A 15,161-nucleotide genomic window follows, 5' to 3' on the forward strand; every position below is an offset into this window, starting at 1 on the left:
GCCTTAAGGACTTTGTTTTGTTTGTTTTTTTTACATATTTTAATAAAATATTTTCTACCCAAAAACAAAGGAAATATACTTTGGCACTTTGGAACTTGATTATTGCTGAGCTAGGTGACAGTAAAGAAGATTGAAAGTGAAACGATGACTGTAGGTTTTGTGTGCAAAACTGTGAAATGGCAGGCATAAGATTTGAATAATATCACTCAAGGACTTTGAAATAATTATTGTAATACTACTATACTAACACCAGTAAGATGTGCACGCATCGCCTGGGTGAGGGCGGACTGCTGGGCGAGCGTTGGCACTTTGGCATGGGGGGGTCAGATCAACATATGGAATGAATTCTGTACTGGCCATATATGGAGCTTGTCTTGAGTATCAGATCAACATACAGTATGTAATGTCAGAACAGGAAGGACGGGTGAGGAAGGATCAACATGTAGGAATGTCAGAACAGGTCAGCTCCATATATGGAGAACCAAGGGTTTGAGGTCAGATGTATAGAGTTGCTGCAGGCCGGCTCCATATATGCAGATCTAGGTGATGATCCAGTCTTCTCCTTGTATGGTTATCCAGGGTTAGATGAGGTCAGTGGCGTGATCTTCATATATGGAGATGGCCATATGGTGCGACGTGTCACGAGGCACCATATATGGAAACATGATGTCACGAGGCATGACCATATATGGAGGCATGGGTGACGGCCGGATGGACAAGAGATGCATGTTTTCCTATAGTAAACTACTAATACTAATAATAAGGTATTCAATTCCTCATGACTTCCGTGACCATGGGAAGTCAGGACTTTGGTATACTCTGTAAAGTCAAGAATACTAATATAAAACTTATCTTAGCATTCTTCACCTTCACTGCTCATACTGCACGATAATTACGTACGCAGAGAGACGCTGCGCACGGCGAGTTCAGAGCGACCCAGTTATTCTTATTCTCGTGACGTTCTTCAAAGGAGCCAAGTGGATCATCAGAGAGCACTTTAGAGGGCTGAGAAAATGCTCCAGCTCTGCACTTCGGATGAAGGAGAGCTTACGTCACCACCTTCCAAAACCCTTGCTGTGGGAATTATGATGCAGTCACGGTCTCCTTTTCCCATGCAGAGAGAAGAAACATCTGGATGGATGGATGGATGGGTGGATTGGGGGGGGGGGTGTTGGGTTAGGGTATAGTGCACCAGTTTTTGATCTGACAGAAATGCAGTGGTGGAAAGTACTATTTGCTTAAATATCGTTTAGGTATAGTTTCACTTCTACTCCACTACATCTCAGAGACAAATATTGTACTTTTACTCCACTACAATTATTTGAAAACGTGTTCTTATAAGTTACTATACAGTTACTTTGTATAGATTTGGATTATTATTACAAAGCCCGAGCGGATCCGAGATGATCCGTAAAGTGCTGTTTAACTTGTGCGATGTTTTAGGCTGGTTTAGGGTTCCCGATTACTGCAGCGCAACACAAATAATTTGACCCGTCTGAAGTGAGTGGTACTGCACTGTACTGTACTGTACTGTACTGTACTGTACTGTACGTAGCATACCATACTGCAAGGCAAAGCCCTTTATTTTCCAAGTTTACCATGAAAACGGAGCTGAATGCAGTCACACGTGGCTGCCCTCCATATGGTACACATACAGGAAGGCCGAGGAAGCAGCCGCATGTCAGCTAAACATGCTTTACTGCCTCTGCGGTGACCTCCAGCTATTATAGAGTTGTCCGTCTGTGACCTCTCGGCTAGACACACACACACACACACACACACACACACACACACACACACACACACACAAAGCGGAACAGCAGCTCACACGTTGGGACCACCTGTCCCCATCATGTGTGACCCCGTTACCTTGACCCCGTTACCTGCAGCATTAACCCATTAAAACCAGGAGAGCATCCGTGTCATTTTAGATTTGAGCTAAAAAGGCATTATTTTATACTTTAGAATAAGTTATATTCTAAAGTGTGGATAATCTGAAGTTCAGATCGTGTCTAATGCCGTGTCTCACCTATAGACACAGGATCTGACACGCATTTTGACCCGATGGTCAAGATTAAATGTATCTTTTGGACCAATGCTGTGCTTGACTGTACCCTGTACTGTTTGCATCTTATTGTTATAAAATTATCAATCAATCAATCAATCAATCACCCTGAGCAAGCAGGGCAGGCTCTATTAGCTCAATGGTAAAACATTCCAGCAAACCAGGTTCAAATCTGCGGGGTAGAAGAGGAAAGGTACAGGTCGTGAAGTTGCACTTGATGGAATATTATGCAAATGGATGACAATACGCCGCAATAAATCAGCAGAGAAGAGGTTCCTTGAGGTTATTTCTATTCATCAGGGGCATATTCTGGGCCCATATGCCACGGAACTATAAGTGAAACAGCGGAGGGCGGGCAGCTGTGTGATCTAATTTATGATTGTCTGGTTTTGTTTCAATTGATTTGAATCAAAGCCTCCCCTAGCCTGGAACCCTCTGGGCCTTGCTGCCGCAACACCGTCAATATCATCTGAGCATCAAAAGAAACCATAGGCTCTAAGCACAGCAGTCATATTGGAAAGAAATTGGGCCTCTTCCTTATAGGCCTATACGTCTTTGTGTTGTGAAGGTTGTGTTCCATTCTGGTCAAACAAAGTCGAGGTGCTGATGGTCCAATGTGCTACATTAAATGGAACAAAGCCTTCATGAGAATAATTGTAAGAGACCTGTGAATCAAGTAATTTATTTCCAATATGGCTGCCTATCCCAGTGGTTCCCATGACCTGTTTTGGTCCAAACTAGTGAAACTAGCAGATCTATGAGCTCGTAGTAGATATTTTCATTTTTTTTTATGATAGCCCAATACTTTTTTTTAACCCTTTTTAAACACTTTTTAAATGTTTTCAAATACATGTATATTTTCCCCAAACAGTGGGTCCCAAACATGCACACCCGACCAACCGCTTGGGAAACGGTGGCTTAAATTGCATATGGGTTGAGAGAAAGACAATCCCTACAGACAGATGGTGATCTCTCTCTCTCTCTCTCTCTCTCCTCGTGTGCCATGGGAACATGGCGTGGATGTCTCTCTCTCTCTCTCTCTCTCTCTCTCCTCGTGTGCCATGGGAACATGGCGTGGATGTCTCTCTCTCTCTCTCTCTCTCTCCTCGTGTGCCATGGGAACATGGCGTGGATGTTGAGATTCCACGGTAATGAAAGCATGGCTTCTCCTCTTCTCTGTGGCTCCGCGGTCGCTGTGATGTCCCCAAATTTCTGATGACGCTAAAACATGCTGTCGTCTAGCTTTTAACCACATTCACCCTGGCAGCCCTGCATTTTGGGCCACGTCATTATGAGGGGGAGATCTTTTTTTTTTTTTTTTTTTTAAGAAAATCGTTTTGCCGATCTACAAGCTCACAATTCGATGTGTTTTGAGCACGCTGTATATGTTTCTTTTCCCCTTTTGCTTGCTTTATGATGAATTCCTGTTCTGTTCTTTAACTATATAGAAGTGTATTTGTACGTCTCTAAATGTTTTGATGAATTGAACATGGTGGACCCTCTTGTAAACAAGTGTAATGCCTAATTGGGTCGTCCACTCACAGTTAACAGTCTTTGTATTGAGCTTGTGCTTGGAATGTACTGTAATTCTGCAAATATTTCAATCAATCACTCAATGCAGGTGATCAGCTATTTGACGTGCAACAGCAGTGTGTCGCTTCTACCCCGGATTTGAACCCAGTTTCCTGCGCAAGTGCTGACATTTTTTAGCCCAAAATATTGTGTTTGTTGTCATGATTTGTCACAGCTCGAGTTGACTTTGTCTTAAATAAATACTTTCTGAAAAGCCTATGGGGAAAATGAACAGGGAATTCACTCATGGGTCTCTCGTCGTCATATTTAATTTCACAGTATGTAGAATGGGTACATTTCTTTTCTTCATTTTTTTTTTACAGGGGCCAGTTTTGATTGATTGATTGATTTTATATTATTTCATTTCACAGTATATAGAATAGGTACATTTCAAATGGAAGTCAATACAAAAACTGCTACTTTGTGATAGTCTCAGACTTATTTTTATTTTTTTACGGGGGCCATGCAGTTTCAGGGGAAAGTAATCACTGGCACACACTGGCGTATATATACTGTACGTGTGATAGAGACTTTTTCTATATAAAATAAAATATTTGAAAACATGTACCGGAACCGGAAGTAAATGAAGTCCTACTTAGTACTCAAAGTATAGTCTATCTCTTTAACTACTGTAGGCTCTGCTGGCCACATATAGCCTATGCTGCAGTGCTTATGTATAGGCCTGATGAAAAGATTGGAAATAGTCAGACTTGTCTGAAGTGAGTGGTGCAACAGCGCCCCCTGTTTGTACCCTAAACATACAGACAGACAGGCAGACAGACAGGCAAGCAGGCAGGCAGGACAAATATGGCTGCACCCTTGGTATGGTTGCACCACTCAAAAAATACACATGTAAGAGTATTTAGAGCCTAAATACATGAATGAAAGAATAGAAAATGTATTATTGTATTGTATTGTATAAACAGCTGCATTTTGAATTTTGGCCTTTTGTTAAGAAGATGACAAAGGTAAGCAAACATTGAAGCTTTTATTTATATGCTGGGTTTGCTTATTATTATTATTATTATTGTTATTATTGTTATTAGCAGCTGCTTATTATATTGCGACCCTTAAATATATGCCTAGGCCGCCGCTTATAAGTAAACTGTTAAAGACGATAGCCTGCTCTTGTAGCCTACTGCATTGCTAAATTAACTAGGCTACTATAATATGCGGAAACACACACACACACGCACACGCGCGCGCACCAGCAGCGCCCAGCTGACTCTGTTTTGACGTGAATGCGTCATTAACACACCTGCTACAACAGAATCACACGGTCATACCAGCTTATATAAAGTTAAGTTTCAACCCTTTTCATATAAGGTCTATTCTTTATTCTGCATTTGAGCGTACAAGACCACCATGATTAGATTTACACTTCGCCCAAGACTTACTATTTTTGTCCACATTTAAATGCAGCTGTAGCCTTAATGTAGAGTCAGACCCATTCGTGAATCATAATGGTACATGGTAGGCTACGAGATAACAGGCAAACGTTGATTAAAATAATAATTTTCTACATGCTTATAGCCTATATGTTACAGTCAGTCATAGTAAAGTCAGCTGTTCACCTGCGGATTTTATGAATGAAATAAATCGCTGTCGTAATCCAGGCAACAACGTCTGCGTTCGGACCTTTTTGTGGACCCGGTTGTAAACATGAATGCTTTATCTAGCTCTGGTCCAATTAATGCGAAAAGAAGCATTGGCTATGGACCAGAGGTCTTATGTTGTCGTCCACATTAAGTTTTTGTATTGACTTGTGCTTTCGTTTGAAATGTATCCATTCTGCATACTGTAATGAGTTTGTTTGTTTGTTTGTTTGTTTGTTTCTTACCTACCAGAGGTCAACACGTACCCAATCTGGGAACCCATTGGCAAAAAAGGAAACACGGCACCCTCTGCTGTTTGTTCTGTTCTTGAGAGATTAACAGTACCTGGCAGAGGTGTTGCAGAGGGACACCCTCGCTTGCATGGACGACTCTGAATGGCATGGCCAGTGTCCAACCTCCTCCACCATATCAAGCTCAGCTTCTTCTTCTTCTTCTCGTCAGGTCTTGAGGATGGAGATGACTGGAGACGCTGCTGGAGGGCTCGTCCGAGGACGAACTAGAGAGAGAGAGGGCGTCTCTATCGCTGTATATGGGTTCCAAAGTTTGACCATGGCCATCACCATCACACAACTGAAGTCAAGTAGAAGATAGCTCAAAGTAGGAACCTTTTATTTATTCTCTCTCTCTCTCTCTCTCTCTCTCTCTCTCTCTCTCTCTCTCTCTCTCTCTCTCTCTCTCTCTGCTGCTGCTTCTTGTGTTGTCTGCTGCCTGTGTGGATAGGATACTAACGTGATTCAGCTCTGTTGATGTTGTGTTATATGTTGTCGTGTATGATTTGATTCGGGCGTTGCTGCCATATTAGGTCCCAGTGATTGGGTGGCATGTATACTACGTATTATGTTAAGTTACTGTTCCTGTCTTGATCACAGGAATGGAAAACTCATGTGCATGGATCTGTGGTGTGTTGTGGTGTTGGAGGTAGTGAGTTGTGACAGGGTAATTGGTCACTTCTGTCAGCCTGTGTGTGTGAGACTTTTAGTTGTATCTTGTTTGTTGCATTATGAGAAACAAATATATAAAAACAACAGTTCAGGTGACAGTATGAAAACGTACAGTATATGAAAGCAAAACTCGGAACATTTAAATGGTTATTCTTTCCTGTGAACAATATGTTTGTGTGCTGTTATCAAAAAGACATGACAATATGCCCACCTCGAGAGTGCGATGTTGGGCCTGCGCCTCGACTCTGAGGGGGTTTTAGAATGTGAACAACTACTAAAACAAGAATCAAACCTTGTGCTTCACTGTCATTTATACGATATGGATGTTTAAATTCAACCACAAGGTGTCAAAAACGGCATTTGATTTGGTTAGCCGCCCTAAATGATGCAGATGGATTCAAAGTGGCTCTTTGGGTACATTTTGCATTCTGACTATTTACATGTACATCATATGGTTTGACTTTTATCTTTGGGTCATGTGATTAGTATTTCATTGTTTCCTTCTCTTCATGTAAACTGTTTACCGTGCAGCTATTTTTATTTATTTGAGAAAATATATGGTTTTTTTTAAGCCATTGTAAGCGGGAACCCCTTTTGGTGTGCTTTAGCTATTTAAAAAAATAGCAGATCTACAAGCTCGTAGCGCGCCACTCGGTGGCGCGCTACGAGCTTGTAGGAAACATAGCTTGTTGAAACATAGCTTTTTTTCTGAAAACTGTCAGGATGTGGAAGACATTTTTAGAATCTGATCTCGGGTCAGAATGGTTTTTTTTGGTGTGGAGTGAATAAACCTATATTCCATGCCTACTTCAGACAAATAAAGCACGCTTCTGGGTGGCTGCCTATGCCACTCTTGCCTGGCCGCCACTCCGACATTTTGCTGGCTCTGTCTCTTGGGGAAAGCCGTGGTCGCTCCTCTCCGTGACCGACAATGCATTGAAGCAGACCACTTTCTGAAATTGTACTGCTGCTGTGAAGTCGGCCCAGCCCTCTGTGTGTGTGTGTGTGTGTGTGTGTGTGTGCATTTTGTGAAACATGAAAATCATAATGGCACAATCGACACCCAATTTGAGTGGCTTGTCGAAGAGGGCCTCTAACGCTATTTCAGCGTTAACGTATCGTGTATACTCCTTGTAAGTTATCAAAATTGCATCTTTCTTCTTCTTTCTTCTTCATTTTTTTAAATGGTATAATATTATTTAAATATCCATTGCATATAGAAGAGTTCACACAACAAGTGTTCTCAAAGTAGGCTCCAGGGACCCGTATAGTGGTGGTTAGGGGGTTCCAGGGACCCTGTATAGGTGTATTTAGGTATAGGGGCTGTTGGGGGTCCCCTAGGGGGTTCCACGGACTCTGTATAAGTGTATTTAGGTATAGGGGCTGTTAGGGGTCCCCTAGGGGGTTCCAGGGACTCTGTATAGGTGTATTTAGGTATAGGGGCTGTTGGGGGTCCCAGGGCATCCCCAGCAAGAACAGTTAACCAGTTTTGAGCCTATATTTACATTGTCTAATTTAAAGTAAATCTTGGAAAAATGTGGAATGTCTTTGAAACATCTGAACAACAAATCTAATAGGGGGAATTATTCCTAGCACAAGATTATGTTCAAATGTGTGTCCTGCACTCCACGGATAAATACATGTTTGTTGTTTAGGGGCTTCTTTTGTGAGTGGTAGGCTATATACTCAAAGTTCCAGTTGCACTGGTTTAGCCTCATATTTAAAAAAAAACAAACGAGGGAAACACTCGTAGAATTTGTTTTTTTGCAAAGCGCTCCCAGAGTGTGGAAAGGAAAACATGAAAGCAACGTGTTTCCTGCTTTCTAGATGTTTGCTCCAAGCAGTGAAGCACTGTGGCTAATTACATTTTTTGCCTAATAAAATACATTCAGATTTGATTCAGAGTGTGCATTGCATGCATGGGTCTGTTTGTGCGTGCGTGCGTGCGTGTGTCAAGTCGACCACCACAGGCAGGGGTTATCTCAGACATGCAGTGGTGTACACACACACACACACACACACACACACACACACACACACACACACACACACACACACACACACACACACACACACACACAGAGTTTTTGGATGAAAAATCAACAAGCTCATAGCTGGTCACAGAACCGTAAGTGCCACCAGCTGCTGTGGCATGGGGCAAACTGCTCTGAAGCATGCAGGTCCACACTCCTAATGGCTGCTGGCTGCTAACTGTTGAAGCATGGCTGCTCCACTCGTCATAATGGGTGCAAACTGTTGCGTGACCACTTTAATTATTCTCCAAAGCCATTCTGCTTAATGTGATCAGTGGCTCCACCAGTGGTGAAGTCTGTTAAGGACACACCACTTCTCCCAGCGGGGGGACACATCATTTGGAGAGCAGGGACGTGCACACATAGACATCAAAGGGGGCTTCAGCCCCTGCCCTTTTACCCTTTTTGCCCTGTGAAACAACTGCCCTTTTCCGGACCACGAATGCAGCATTTTACTATGGCGAAAGAAATGCTAATTCCACTCCTTTCCATGCCATGCCGGAAGGCAGCATTCAGGATAATTGCTTTCCCCCGAGTCTACTGAACTTGGAACACAGCATTTTGCATTGAACATCTCCACTAGCTAAAGAGTGCTGGGTTGCGTCCGGAAAATAGCTGCGACGCGTTGAGAGCTTGTAGATCTGCTATTTTCGCTATTTTCGTCCCCGAAGCTCACAATGCGCAAGTGTAAAATGAGTTATACTGTCCACTAGTCCCTTCCTAACATTCTAGTCTAGTTTTTATTTGTTGACGAAATTGGCAGTATATTTAGTCTTAGTTTTAGTCACCATAGCATAGTTTTAATTTAGTTTCCATTTAGTTTTCTTCAGTGGAAAAGGTAGTCGACGAACACTTTTCGTCTTAGTTTTAGTTGACGAAAACAACACTGCATGTTAGCAAGGCGAGGTTACAGAACTGTAGGACGATGCTGTCAAGACCACAGTTCTTTACGACCTCTGGGGAGGATGCCGTCCGTCCGGCCGGCCGGCCCAGCACTTTTGCCCACTCTCAGTGTGGCTTTCGCCGTGACAAACTCACTGACCGTGAAGAAGGGGGGGGGGGGGGGGCAGCATCATCGAGGTTGAGGTTCTGGAAGAATGGTGGTATGTCTTCCTCCTCTCCAACTGTTGTTCCCAGCAACCCTTGGAAATGGTTAAACCAGGTGTTCACCCTTTCCTCAGGGCTGAGCCCCACCACCTGTCCCTCCTTGGTCCTTTTTCCGTCCGTTCATTTCATTAATGAATAATGACCCTCCAGGCCTCACCGTATACTTTTGGTCATATAGTCTAATAAGTCTATTGAATACACTTCCATTTAGTTTTAGTCATCTGAAATGTTTTAGTCAACTAAATATCACAAGATTTTACTAAATACAGTTGATTTATAGTCGACATAAAATGTCTTAGTTCTACTACAGTAGATCTCTTCTACACTATAGTCCCTCCCTAACATTTTAGTCTAGTTTGTATTTATTGATTGGCATTTGTCGGTACATTTAGTCCTAGTTTTAGTCATCATAGCTTATTACAGTTTTTATTACGTTTTTATTTAGTTTTCGTTTCGCTTTGTCCGTGGCGTAACCGTCTTTAAATAAATTATATTGGAAGTGCCGATGGGAGAATGCATTGGGTTTTCATTTCCTGGGCCACTCATTTTTCTGAAAGGGGGAGGGACTGCGGCGCTCTATAGTAAGGATAGTAAGTATACGTCCTGCCGGTGGGGGCTCCTCACTGGCAGGTCAGTCGGTATAGGATACAAGTTGCATTCAGTACCCTCTCCTCTCTCCAATGCTGTTTAATGCAGTGATAACATATGAATCCACTATCCATTTCTGCCATACTGTACCTCTTTTAGCTCCACCTCTTTATTTTTTATTTTTTTTAAAGATTTTTTTTTTTGCGGCTTACGCCTTTTATTGGTTTTTTTGAAGGGACAGACAGTATAGGCTGACAGGAAACGGGAGAGAGATGGGGGGGAAGACATGCAGTAAAGGCCGTGTCGGGCTCGGGAGTCGAACCCGCTGCCACACTGCGACTGGATTACCAGTCGGGTGCCCAGACGGTTACGCCACCGCCTGGGCTCCACCTCTTTATTTAACCTGTATTATATTTGATCCAGTATCTTGTTGCCATATATTATTGCTAGCACATCATGTAGTCTTCAGATCAGCCAGCGTAGGGCAGCTGGAGGTACCTTCACTAAAAACACCGGGACAACGCGGACAACAGCGGCGACAACACACAGAAATGTGTGTGGAGAGGAATCATTATTGGGCAGAAACGAGAAAAAGGGGGGGGGGTAAAAAAAACCAAATAATTTAACCGTGCAGGCAGTTTGCACGAGTTCCACATTCCACCTGAGACTGAGGCGGTGTGTTAGGCTACCTGTCTGGGAGGAATGTCTGAGGGTCCGTCTGGCCTTCAGACGTCCCACACATGTCAAAACAAACACTCCGACGCCGTGGAATTCTGAGCCCGGGGTTCACGGCAGTGTCAGCTCCACGTTGGGCCGAGAGGGTAACGGGGCCAGCTGAGGCAGCACTGACTGACTGACTGACTGACTGACTGACTGACTGGGAGCAGCCAATATACAGGTATCATTGTTATACTCTCAAATAAAAAAATGGAGCTGGTTTCTCCTCCTGGCACTGGACTGGAGTCTGGTAACTATAACAGTAGCAGATTTGAATGTTATCAACCAGTAGGTATGACTAAAACATAATTGCCCCGAATCTTCGTCAACAAAGATGGCGAAAGCAAACATTCTTTGTTCTGTGCTTTGATTTGATTTGTATGGTACAAAACACTGAAGTCCTTAAACCTATAACCTCAGTCTTCCTGTTTTCACAGTGCTTTCTCTTCGGCGGCAGTAATTTCACTTCTGCGTTTCCTAATCGCAGTCAGTCAGTCAGTAGGCTCTAGTAGAGGCTACTGGTCAGTCAGTAGGCTCCAGTAGAGGCTACTGGTCAGTCAGTAGGCTCCAGTGTAGAGGCTACTGGTCAGTCAGTAGGCTCTAGTAGAGGCTACTGGTCAGTCAGTAGGCTCCAGTAGAGACTACTGGTCAGTCAGTAGGCTCCAGTGTAGAGGCTACTGGTCAGTCAGTAGGCTCTAGTAGAGGCTACTGGTCAGTCAGTAGGCTCCAGTAGAGACTACTGGTCAGTCAGTAGGCTCCAGTAGAGACTACTGGTCAGTCAGTAGGCTCCAGTGTAGAGGCTACTGGTCAGTCAGTAGGCTCCAGTGTAGAGGCTACTGGTCAGTCAGTAGGCTCCAGTGTAGAGGCTACTGGTCAGTCAGTAGGCTCCAGTAGAGGCTACTGGTCAGTCAGTAGGCTCCAGTGTAGAGGCTACTGGTCAGTCAGTAGGCTCCAGTGTAGAGGCTACTGGTCAGTCAGTAGGCTCCAGTGTAGAGGCTACTGGTCAGTCAGTAGGCTCCAGTGTAGAGGCTACTGGTCAGTCAGTCAGTAGTAGAGGCTACTGGTCAGTCAGTAGGCTCCAGTGTAGAGGCTACTGGTCAGTCAGTAGGCTCCAGTAGAGGCTACTGGTCAGTCAGTAGGCTCCAGTGTAGAGGCTACTGGTCAGTCAGTAGGCTCTAGTAGAGGCTACTGGTCAGTCAGTAGGCTCCAGTGTAGAGGCTACTGGTCAGTCAGTAGGCTCCAGTGTAGAGGTTACTGTCTTGCCGCACCCAAGCCGTGCTACTCATACGCTGAGTTGGCGGTTGCCCGGGATCGAACCCATGGACTTGTGGTTCAAAGGCTCTATACCGACTGAGCTGGCCGGACACAAGCATTTTTAACTCAAATCATTGCATCTGGGGGTCCCTGCGGAACAAAATAATGGGGGGGGGGGGGTTATTGGAAAACGTTTGAGCACCACATGATATCGCAAACATATGTTTAGATGTTAGGATTTATGGTGGCGTGGTTATATCTTACAGTGAAGGTGTGTTATTCGACATTCTCTGGCAGGCTATATGTGCTCGTCTCAATGTGCCTTCTCTCTCTCTCTTTCTCTCTCTCTCTCTCTCTTTCCCATCTCTGCACTTTCCTCCCCTCTCCCTCTCTATCCCCCCCCCCACACACACACACACACACACACACACACACACACACACACACACCCTATCATCCAATCTCCTGTCACTGTGCTGGTAGTATTAACAGTAGGCCACTATAGGAGGCGTGACTGTGTAAATTACAAGAGGGCTGTACAATGTATTGTTCCCAGTGGACTGGATCACACACACACACACACACACACACACACACACACACACGCACCTGCAGTCCACTCAGCGCTCACTTCTCTGTGTGTGTGTGTGTGTGTGTGTGCATCATGGGTCTGGCGGATTGAGTCAAAAAGCCACAGTGACCCCTAGTGGAACAATGAACACACTTCCAGGTACTTTTACTTTTGCACGACTGACGTGGAAGCACATGAGAAGAGAGGTGTTTGCTGTGTGTTCCATACCTGAAGATGTGTTCAGCCTTTCGTTCGATTCGATTTATAAACCCCTCTTTATTAAATACTGTGAATGTGGGCAGAGAGAGAGAGAAAGATCAATCTGAAATGGGAATCCATACCTTTAAATGCATTTCAAACTAACTCGACTCAGTTGTAGAAAGCTATCTTATTGAATAGTTTGCCGAGTTGTACGCTGACTCAGCAGGGAGGGCCACGGGTCTGCGCATTTCGGGGGAAATGCACAACACGCACACACACACACACACACACACACACACAGAGGACAGGAGATATTTACTCATGACCCATACAAAATGGTCTGTGACAATTTCGTAAACGGTAGTCTAAAGAAATGCAGTGTCACAGAGTCTCTCGGTGCTCGAGGCAGACCTGCGTCAAACCCTAATTGAAAATCCAGTCAGTTTCTCTTTCTCTCTTTTCCTTTTCGTTTGACTTTGTCAGGCTCAGTTGTAAAGTCACTGAAAGTGATTAGACCTCTTCATCTGACCGCTTCCATTCACTAGGACAAAAAGATAAATGTTATGACCTGACCTGAGAAAATACTCTATGAATTTCCTGATCTATCATCATCATCATACTATAATTCTGTGTGTGTGTGTGTGTGTGTGTGTGTGTGTGTGTGTGTGTGTGTGTGTGTGTGTGTGTGTGTGTGTGTGTGTGTGTGTGTGTGTGTGTGTGTGTGTGTGTGTGTGTGTGTGTGTGTGTGTGTGTGTGTGTGTGTGTGTGTGTGTGTGTCAGAAACACTGTCATAGCTCCACACTGCCTGCACCAATCACTCCCACTTGTCACACAGGCATTGACCATACTAATATGGAGGTCTTCACGAAGCCCTTTTTTCGATTTGACAAAAATCTCACAACGGGTAAGGGCTATAGTGAATATAACACAGTATTATTTACAGAGATGTAAAGCATGTTTTGTAATACCGTAATAATCCAAATCTACAAAGTAACTAATGTTTTAAAATAAATGTATAGTGGAGCAATAGTACAATATTTGGATCTCGAGATGTACTGGAGTAAAAGTAAATACATTAGGCTATACTTATAGTTACTTTACACCAGTTCCTAATGTTGGGTCCTTGAGGCAGTTCCAGGGGGTCCCCAGCTAAATGATAGTTAGCCCATTCTGACCTGAGATCAGATTCACACGAGGTTTCCACTGGACACACACTGGTCTGATTAACCCATTCTGACCTGAGATCAGATTCTAAAAAATGTCAGTCGTTCTTCGATTTTTCAAAAATAGCAGACCTACAAGCTCGTAGCGCGCCACTCGGTGGCGCGCTATGAGCTTGTAGATCTGCTATTTTTCAATAGCTAAAGCATAACATGATGCTAACACCAAAATGAGTTCCCGGCTAGAATGGGTTAGGAACCAAATGGACCGTTGTGGGACCGTAACGCAGAGGGTGTACAAATGGAACCAAATGGATGCACCGGGTCCATTTGGTTCCATTTGGCTCTCTCAGAGTTAAATTAACAGTGATTTTACAATATACATTGGGGTCCCAGAGATAGAAATGCCATTAAATGGGCGTCCGTATCTTATTGCCTGTATCAAACTGAGCGTCGTTGACATTAAAATGGTTGAAAGCAGATCTTCTCTTATGGGCCTATGGGGGGTGCTATAGGCATATATTTTGAAACGGGGGTCCACAGGCTAATTGGTGTCATTCTGGGGGTCCTTGACGGGAAAAAGTTTGGGAACCACTGCTATACACACCACTGTAACTCACTGGTACTTTTGATATCTTTATTGATCATGAAAATAAGTACCACAGACGAAAAAACCAAGTCTTAAGTCCAAATTTCATTCTGACCCCTCCACGAAAAGGCCTCGTTGTCCTGAACCCTCATCAATCATTTATACATTATGGATCAATAGTGTGGACTTGGACTGTTTTTCGTCTGTCATGGCATTCATTAATAAAAAGACATGTAACATGCAGTCATCACATACACCACAATATATCAAATTAATAATCCTATCAAAAATGTACCCAAACTACAAATAAAACACAAAATTATCTTAAAGTTGGGGTCATGATTTCCATTTCCATTACAGTGCAATGGTTCTCAACCTGTGGGTCGCCTCCAGATGACCGTAAAGTCATGACAATTTAAGGACTTAAGATAGTTTTAATACAAAAGAAATAATTAAACGCATTACTGCATCAAAAGTAATCGACAAAATAAACAATCTAACCTGGTCAAACGTTGGCCAAATTGTCAAATAATATAAGAAAGAAGCAAAAGATTTTAAAGTTTTGACTTGTAGATCCCCCGCCATATTATCCTTTTGCATGGAACAGTTTGAGAACTACTGCTTTAACCCATTCTGACCGGGCACCCATTTTGGTGTTAGCATCATGTTATGCTTTACCTATTGAAAAATAGCAGATCTACAAGCTCATATCGCGCCACCGAGTGGCGCGATACGAGCTTGTAGGTC

At 43.5% G+C, this 15,161-nt stretch overlaps 1 protein-coding gene across 1 annotated transcript in view; it reads right to left on the minus strand.

Moving 5' to 3' along the window:
- LOC308311680 (uncharacterized protein) overlaps window positions 1-15,161 on the minus strand; it is a 200,881-nt gene that overhangs the window by 121,383 nt on the left and 64,337 nt on the right. The window lies entirely within an intron of this gene.

Source organism: Protomyctophum bolini (genome assembly GCF_963924005.1).
Source record: "Protomyctophum bolini genome assembly, chromosome: 24".
Taxonomy (NCBI): Eukaryota; Metazoa; Chordata; class Actinopteri; order Myctophiformes; family Myctophidae; genus Protomyctophum; species Protomyctophum bolini.